The 8,744-nt window shown below is 51.7% G+C and overlaps 1 non-coding gene across 1 annotated transcript; it reads right to left on the bottom strand.

Annotated features, from left to right (window-relative positions):
* Positions 1-8,335: 8,335 nt before the first annotated feature.
* Positions 8,336-8,437, bottom strand: LOC132008280 (U6 spliceosomal RNA). The gene has a single exon (XR_009401583.1). It is a non-coding gene; the product is annotated as a U6 spliceosomal RNA (small nuclear RNA).
* Positions 8,438-8,744: the final 307 nt, after the last annotated feature.

Here is an 8,744-nt window from a genome sequence, read left to right as displayed (position 1 = left end):
AGCCCACAGGTGCTCCAGCCAAGGGAGAAAGCTGGACCCGTGCACCTTTGTGGACCGAGGCCCATGTCCATCTTTTGCTTTGCAGCTATGTAACCACTTTGGGGCTGGTAATTTCCCTCCAACTCCCTGGTTTTATTTTGACCTTGCCCATGAATCCACTGACCTGGGCTGAAAGCTCCAAGAGAGCCGGGGCTCAGGAATGAGTCTGCCCAACTCACCACTGGCTCCCAGCACCACACTTGGGTGCTCAACAAATACTTTCTTTTGAATGAATTAAGAAAGAAATGAGCTGTGTAAATCAAAAGGGTGTGTGCTAACATTTTCTGGGCCGTGTGGGCATGACACCGTCTGGTTTTGCTTTGACAGGATTCATTCAATCAGTACTTATTGGTCACTGTCTCTGTCCTGGGCCTGGGGAAGTCAAAACTTCGAGTCCATGGGGAGCCACAGTCCAAAGAATAAGATATCACTAGTGCTCTTTTCAGTTCTCTAAGCCTATAACTATCAAAAAGACTTCTCAGAGGACGTGGCATTGGAGCAGCTCCCTCAAAAGAGGACAAGGACAGATCAGCTGGAGATGTGGGGTGGGCATTGAATGCCAAGTCTTCGGCAAGAGCAAAGGCACAGGGATCTTGCAGGTTTCAATCTGGAGACAACATCCCTGCATGGCCCAAACCACAAAATGGACCTCAAGTCCCCACCCAGTGGCCTCTGTGGACTGTCCTCGGGTCCTTTCCTCCCGGGGGAACAGAGAAAGGGCTGATTTAATGCAGAAAAGAGACCCAAGGAAGATGGAAGCGAACTTTTATTAAGTACCTCGGTGGACCCTGATCGGCAGTGGGAGCGAAAACTGACCAGGCCCGGGCTCTCTGGGATCTTCTAGTGGGGAAAAGTGATGTCAACCACTCACACAACACACACTAGGTACAAACAGTGCTGGCGACTGCAAGGGGGAAATATAGAGCGTGTGGTGGAGGGAGCCAAGCCAAGGGGTGGGGGGTGGGTAGCTGATGGAACAGCTAATGGAATGGCTGGAGTCCCTGATGTTTAAGCTTCTAGATTTACTTCTGGGCCAAGCACTCAACACAGCGCCTGGCCCGGCCAAGTTCAAGAAATGGCAGCAAGTGCAATGTTCCTGAGACCTCACTTCATCTAGACCATAACCGTGCGAGGAAGGTACCATAACGATTTCCATTTTACAGATGAGGAAACTGAGGATCAGAGGGCCCACTGCAGCTGTGGGATGGAGCTGGCAGGTGAACTGAGACAGGTGCACCCAGGCGGCTCTCTTCCCTAGCACATTGCCTCCTGCTTCCCTAAACTGAATCTGGGAGGAGGGGCTCGGGCAAATCATACTCCCTCAGTCTCATTCATGGAGAACTGAAGAGATTCAGCAACAAATCCACAAAGTCTTCAAACCAGGCAATGCATAGGCCAAGTTCACGGTGGTTGCCCGACAGAACACAGCACTTAGCCCTGGAAGAGGCCTTGCACAGAAAGTAGCTCAATAATCACTCTTTTCATCTCTTGGAAATTTTTTTTTTTAATTTTTGTAAGGGAGTGGTTATTAAAGGGATGGATAAAAACAGTAGGTTAATGTAAAAAACAACCACCGTGGCTACACTCGTGGAAAAGTCTCAGTCCTTAAGAAAGTCGGGCCCCCTAACTGAAGGGACAAGACAGAAATGTCTGAATGTCTGGAAAATAAAATAATGCAAGTAAGAAGGGACAGTTTGGTCATTAAAAAAAAAAGTCACCCCATTAATTATAAAGGGAGTGGATCAGGCTGAACCCTGAGGCTAGAATTATCACCAATAAGCAGTGGGTAGAGAAAGGGTTCCATGGAAGGAAGGACGTCACTAGGAGTTGAAGGATGGGGAAATCTGGACTGGGGGCTGGGTGTGAGGGTCATCTTATCAGTTTCTGTCATCCTTGAAACAAACTCCTTTGGTGTACGTAGCAAGAACATTAGCTCTCCAAAGAATTAGGTGTTTTTGGTATTTTTTTTTTTTAAGTGAGGAAAAAAAGTCCCACATGGCCGTCCATGGACAAGAGAGCAGAGAAGGACAAGAAGACAATGCCCTCTGCCTTCCTCATCGATCCAGAAACTGACATGTCTGGAGGAAGTGGCCTCCACCAGCAGGAAGGATGAACAGCCCCTTGGCTGACCATGGAACGATTTTTTTTTTTCCTAATGTTCTCCAGAAGGCCTGGTCTCACAGAGGAGAAATGCCGGAGCTGGCCCAAAAAATTAAAAGGGGGAGTTTTCCACTTAGAACAACTTGAAAAACCTACAACTTGGAGAGCAGCGTGGACCCCTCCTGGGACTACTTGATCGTCCCAGATCATGTAACACTTACTCAGCTCGCACTCTGGCCGTGGCTGGAGCCCTCCAGCCTCTGTGAGCCCCCAGCATCAAGGTCACCAGGCCTGGGGGGCTTGCTTTTCCTCCTCCCAGGCCTCAAGGTCTCACCTCAACTCCCTGCAGTCAGGTGAGACAGATTGAAAGACACCCCTGCCTGCCCGATTCCCCAGCCCCCACCCTCCAGCAGGCACAGTGGCCTGGGACTGTAGGCTGGGGAGCGGAGAGCTGCCCGCTGGCCCTGCCTGTCCCATCCCTCCAGCGAGCGGCCCCAACAAGGCAGCAACTGAGGGACAGAGGCGCGTTTCAGTCAAACCCTTGCGTATCAGTTTTGATTTCAACTGGAATCGCCTCCCTGGGCTGGATTTCAAAAGACAGCGTTACTAATGAGAAACACACAAGTTCTTGAAATGAAGTTAACTTCTTTAAAAAAAAAAAAAAAAAGTCCTTTCTTTGGCTCTGTTGATATATATTAGAACCAAACACTCGAAGAAAAAAAAAAAAAAAAAAAAAAAAAAAAAAGCCGTTCTGCTTCTGAACAGAAATACGGGAGTCCCGTACTTTGGAAGACGCCGAGACGCTGGTGTCCTAGCCCATCATATCGCTCTGGACTCGGAGGATTGTTCAGGGTTTTGTTTTTATTTTTTTAGGGTGCTAGGGATTTACAACTTCAATTTAAAACAGAGAAGGAGGGATGATACGGAGCGTCTGAAGTGGGAGAAAATGAATGCAATGGGCAGTTAGGATTTTTTTTTTTTAAAGCACTACTTGGCTATCTTCGAGAGAAGCATAGGGTCAAGGACAGACATGAGGTCATCGCCTATCCTGTCCCTTTCCATTTCCCGGGGCTGTGTGACCTGGATGAGTCACCTCACGGTGCTTATTCTGAATATCCCAAGGGCTGTCCCCTTTCAGAACCTGTGAGCCAGCTCCTGCCTATCCATTTCCTGCTCCATCCACATTGGCCCTTCTCCAGAAAAGCATGGTGGGGTGGGCTCCTGGGAAGCTCTCCAGCCTGGGTCAGGAGCCCCCCTCCATCTTCATGCTGGTAGAGCCCCTCCTGCCCTGGGCCCTCAGTTCACTCACCTGGGCCCAAAAGGAGTCCAGATGAGAAGAGCCCCGAGTCTCTTCCAGAGACACGATGGTTCACCAGTCTGAGAGGAGCAAATGTGCCATCTGGCCTGGGAAGATTTTCAGATGCCCAAGACGGAGACTTCCAGAAGCCAGGCATTCCCCCACAGCCTTGAACTTCTTTCACAACTTTCTCAAGCCGCTGCGCCCTGACAAACGCTGGTCTGGTCAGGCAAGGACTCACAGGGGTGAGAGGTGCATCTGTCCGCAGAGCCAACCAGAGCCTCACTCCCAAGGAAAACCTTTTTTCAAGGGAATAAAGTATGCTCTGTGTGACCCTAAAACACACTGTGGGGGCCCCTTTTCCTGCTGGAGGGATGACAGCCACTCATGATGAAACCAGGCTTTTAGGAGGGAGCGGGGGTCCCACCGTGATGCGGGGCCTATTCTTGGTTTCATGGGCTTTGATCTATTCCTGTGGTGCCCCTGGGCCTCCTGAAGTTTCCCCAGCATCTAGAAGAAAGTGGGCAGAGGTGGCATACACGACAAAGGGCTCCTTGGCTGGGATCTGAAATCTGGTGTCGGCCCCACCCCTCGGTCGGGGGGTGGAGGCCTGCAGTCTTGTCCTCACCTTTCTGAACTCCGGTTCCCCAGCCATGAAACGGGAAGCCCTCTCCAAGGGGTCCGTTCAAGGACAGGCTCTGGCTGTGAAAGCTGGTTTTCTCTCACGGGAGGGGCCCTTCTTCAGATGCTTGACAGACATGGTGTGTTCTGTGTCAGTCTAGGCCATTCTAGAAATTACCTAGGGGCAGAGTTAAGAGTTGAGTTAGGAGTTGCCCCAAGAAACCGATCTCGGGCTTCCTGTCTCGGCAGATTCCTCCATTTCTCAGGCTGGGCCCAGACTGTGTCATCCCTCTAGGTCAGGCTGGAAGCTTCCAGCAGATCTCCACCTCCCTGTGCCCACGCGTAGTCCAGAGACAGGCAGTAAGGAGGGCGGAATCTGCGAAGTGGGAGGAAGAGCACGGGCAGGACCAGCCGCGTGGGTCCAGATGTTCTGGTCCCCGGACCTCACAGCTGCCCCTTCTCAGGTGTCTGTCCGGAGTCAGGGGTCTTGGGAGGTCGGCAGCCCCAGGAGGGTCAGTAGGCTGGGCTTGCACTAGCCTCGCCCTCAGCAGCTGTCCCAAGCCTGGCTCCTTCACATCTGGGGGACAGCCAGACCCTGACCCAACCAGCCTCAAAACCTTTCAGTCACCTTGAACGAGGAATGTTTTTTTCATTAACGTCCTCCTTCTCTGCTCCGCTCCCTAGCCCCCCAAAGAGGCCCCCAAGCTCGAGCTTCCTCTCCCCTTCTCTGCAACTTCATAATATCTCCAGGCAGCTGGAAGAGAGGAGCCAGTGATCTCAGCTGACAGCCATGCACTCGCCGCGGCCCCCACCGCCCACCCCGACCCCTCAGCTAGCAAGCTGTCTGCCTTCCCTTCGCCCACAGCGGAGACAGCTCTGTGAGTCTCCCCTGCGAGGTCTCCCGGGAGCTCTGACCCCAGAGACCAGTTCTGAGGCGGGAAAGGCCAGCATCGTCCCATCGGCCCCGTGTGTTCTCAGACACTGTCCTATGGAATCATTCTTGCCCCCATTTGACAGATGAGGAAACGAAGGGATCCCGTTCTGACCCCTCTCCCAGTGGCAGAGAGCTCTTGGTGAACCTGGGGCTGGTCCTAGGCTCTCTGCGCAGCACCTAGAGGGGGTTGGTTGTTCTCTGACTGTTTCTTGACGCCCTCCAAGCCCTCGCCCTGATGCACGTTCTCCTCCCCAGCTGTCCCCAGCCTGTGCTGACCCAGCACTGCACCCGCCTCTGCCAACCACCTCTGTCTTCCTCTCTCCTTCCTTCAGAAATGCTGACGCTGGTCGACAAGTCTCTCTTCCCTCTTGGAGGGAACTGATAGGCATGTCAGAAGGGGAGTACATTTTACTTTAAAAAAAAAAAAAAAAGGTAGGGAAAGAGAGAAAGAGAGGGAGGGAGTGGGGGAAGAGGGGCGCCTGGGTGGCTCAGTGGGTTAAGCCGCTGCCTTTGGCTCAGGTCATGATCCCAGGGTCCTGGGATCGAGCCCCGCATCGGGCTCTCTGCTCAGCGGGAAGCCTGCTTCCCCTCTCTCTCTGTCTGCTGCTCTGCCTACTTGGGATCTCTCTCTGTCAAATAGATAAATAAAATCTTTAAAAAAAAAAAAAAAAGAAGGAAGAGATGGGGGGAGAAGAAAAAGAAAGGAAGAAAATGTGGCTTTAGAGTCATTCAAACTTGGGAACCAATTCTGACCACAGCTACTTACTGGCTGCACAATTATTTCTCTGAGGCCAGTCCTCTATTCTGTTAAACAGGTATATTAGGAAAAGTGCGTACATCCAAGGAGTTGGGGGGAAACTAAGTGAGAATCTAAGTGTTCAGAAAGTGTTATCTATGAAGAAGAAGGAAGAGGAGGGAGAGAGGGTGGGGGAGGAATTCAGGCTTTCGGCTCTGACTGCGGATTGTGCTGCCCCAGACGGCCTTCACAGCAGCATTAGGAGTCGGGGGAGACGCGGCAGAGCGTAGCGCTGGACAGCGGCGCTGACTGATACAGGCATCAGTCGCCACACGGATTCTGAAATTGATTTAATCCCGTTCCTCAGTCATACAAGCCACAGGCCACGTACTCGGCAGCCAAACGTGGCTGGTGGTGCCACCATCAGCACGGCCAAGTCCCAAAGCACTGGCCTAGAGCATGGGTCCCAGATTCAGATCCCGGCTTGTCGTCTAATAGCCACATGACTCTGGCCAGTTCCTTCATTTTCATCTCCTTCCGTTTCTTCATCTACAAAATGGGGCTGATAACGGCACGCATGTCCCAGGGTTGTTCCCAAGATCACCTGAATTGATATTTGTAAAGCACGGCAACGGCCCTTGGCGCATAATAGGGGGTGTTAAATAAAATCAGATGACAGATCATGAAAGCTGTCCCTAAGTATAAACGGTCAGGCATCACTCCCCTCCCATACACAAACACATCTCAATACTTAATCATATTCCCGATTCCATACAGAGGGAGCCGGGCATGTGTCCTATCTCCTTTAATTTTAGTGTTTTTATGTAATTTAAATGACAAATATTAATGAAGAGAAAGGAAGAGGGAAGCGTGTCAGAAACAAGAGATCCAGAAGGTATAGGAACTAAACCCTAGATCTTACCCAGAGCTTCCTGGTGGCCTGGGTAAAAACGGAAACATGACAGATGTCTCTGTTCTTATTATATGATGATCAAATGAGGTGGTATGCTTTCTTTTGTACAAGACCTCACCCAAAAAGAAAATCTTGCTGTATATGCATCAACATAGATTAAAAGCCTATGATTAGAACTCTGGGCGAATTCCCAAGTTTCTCAGCTCCTACACACAACTAAGAGAGGCAAACCCCACAGGTGGGTGGCTTTCTCTCTCCATATCCTCTGCCCCCAAAACTCTATTGGTCAATCCTCCTGTTCCAGAATATTCTAATAATCTCTGACTGTTTCCACCTGGCCCTGGCCCTGACCCCGTCGCCCACCCCTCTCCCCGCCCCAGGTCCCATGTCAGGCTACAAGCCCTCCATGCTTCAGCGGAAGCATAACCGGGCACACATGTGTTCCTAGCGCAGAAATCACTGTAGAGTCTGAGAGGCCTTTTTAGTCATGGGACCCTGCAGTATGGCCCATTTCACATCCAGAGGAAAGGGTTTTGTAGAGACTCAAATTTCTTGCCCCCAGCACCGAGTGAGTCAGAGGAGGGACCTGTCCTGGATGGTGAGAAATGGCCATGGCAGCATCTCTGAGGTCCAGAGATCAGTGCCAACCCTGGGCCCAGCTCCTGCTCTGTCTGCCTTCTGCCCAGGAGTGGGCACCAAGCTGCGGGCCGCGGGGGTGGAGAAAAGCCTCTGGAGATACAGGATGTGGCCGCTAATGAGATTAGCTTCAAACCCCTGCCATCTCACCCTGCTCCGTGGGGCTGTCTGCCAGTCTGCCCATCTGCCCCCTATGCCCCACACCCACGCCGGGCAGCCAAGCGAGTAGGAAATGGACAGACCTCGGGAGGCCGGCAACGTGGCAAAGTCGGGTTTACAGAGACCCTGCAGGAAATGGCTGGGCCCGGGATCAGCCCTGGGGGCACGCATGGTGCTCTACAATGGCCTGGACACCTGCCATGGCCGGGGAGCTTCCTTCCTGGGTCGTTGTCCTGCCTGGTGCCCATGGCAAACCTCAAGCCAGCCACCTCCGCCCTACACATGAACCCATTTGCGGGGGGAGTTTTTTCTTGAAATATGGAAAGCAGGTGCCTGGGTGGCTCAGTTGTTTAAGTGACTGCTTTCAGCTCAGGTCATGATCCTGGGATTGAGTCCCACATCGGGCTCCCTGCTCAGCAGGGAGTCTGCTTCTCCCCTGACCTCTCTCCTCTCATGCTCTCTCTCAAATAAATAAATAGAACCTTTAAAAAAAAAAAAAAAAGGGGGCGCCTGGGTGGCTCAGTGGGCTAAAACTTCTGCTTTGGGCTCGGCTCATGATCCCAGGGTCCTGGGATTGAGCCCCATATTGGGCTCTCTGCTCAACAGGGAGCCTGCTTCCTCCTCCTCTCTCTCTGCCTGCCTCTCTGCCTATTTGTGATCTGTCTGTCAAATAAATAAATAAAATCTTTAAAAAAAAAAAAAATACGGTGGGGCGCCTGGGTGGCTCAGTGGGTTAAGCCGCTGCCTTCGGTTCAGGTCATGATCTCAGGGTCCTGGGATCAAGCCCCAGATCGGGCTTTCTGCTCAGCAGGTAGCCTGCTTCCCTTCCTCTCTCTCTGCCCGCCTCTCTGCCTACTTGTGATCTCTCACTGTCAAATAAATAAATAAAATATTTAAAAAAAAAATACGGAAAGCTTCGTCAATTGGCTTGTCATCCCTGTGCAAGGCCATGCTAGTCTCCTCTGTGTCGTTCCAGTTTTAGGGTGCATGCTGCTGAAGCGAGGGTGAGAGGGAACTCTGAAAGCTCAAAATTTTCCAAGGCCTAAAGCAAGGAAACTAGGATGATGAGTGATGGGCAGAGGAGCTGCTTCTGTTCAAGTTCTCTGTCATGGGCAGAACTGTGTCTGCCAAATGCATCTGTTTGAGTCCTAACCCCTGCACCTGGGAATGTGACTGTATTTGGAGACAGTCTTTCAGGAGGCAGTCAAGAGAACACTGAGGCCGTACTAGGTAGGCCTTCTAGGAGGCCAGTAGGATACAGACAGGCACCAAGGGAAGACAATGGGAAGACACAAGAAGACTGCCAATT

The sequence above is a fragment of the Mustela nigripes genome, unplaced genomic scaffold, assembly GCF_022355385.1.
Source record: "Mustela nigripes isolate SB6536 unplaced genomic scaffold, MUSNIG.SB6536 HiC_scaffold_76, whole genome shotgun sequence".
NCBI lineage: Eukaryota > Metazoa > Chordata > Mammalia > Carnivora > Mustelidae > Mustela > Mustela nigripes.
This window is presented reverse-complemented; position numbering and strand designations above follow the sequence as displayed.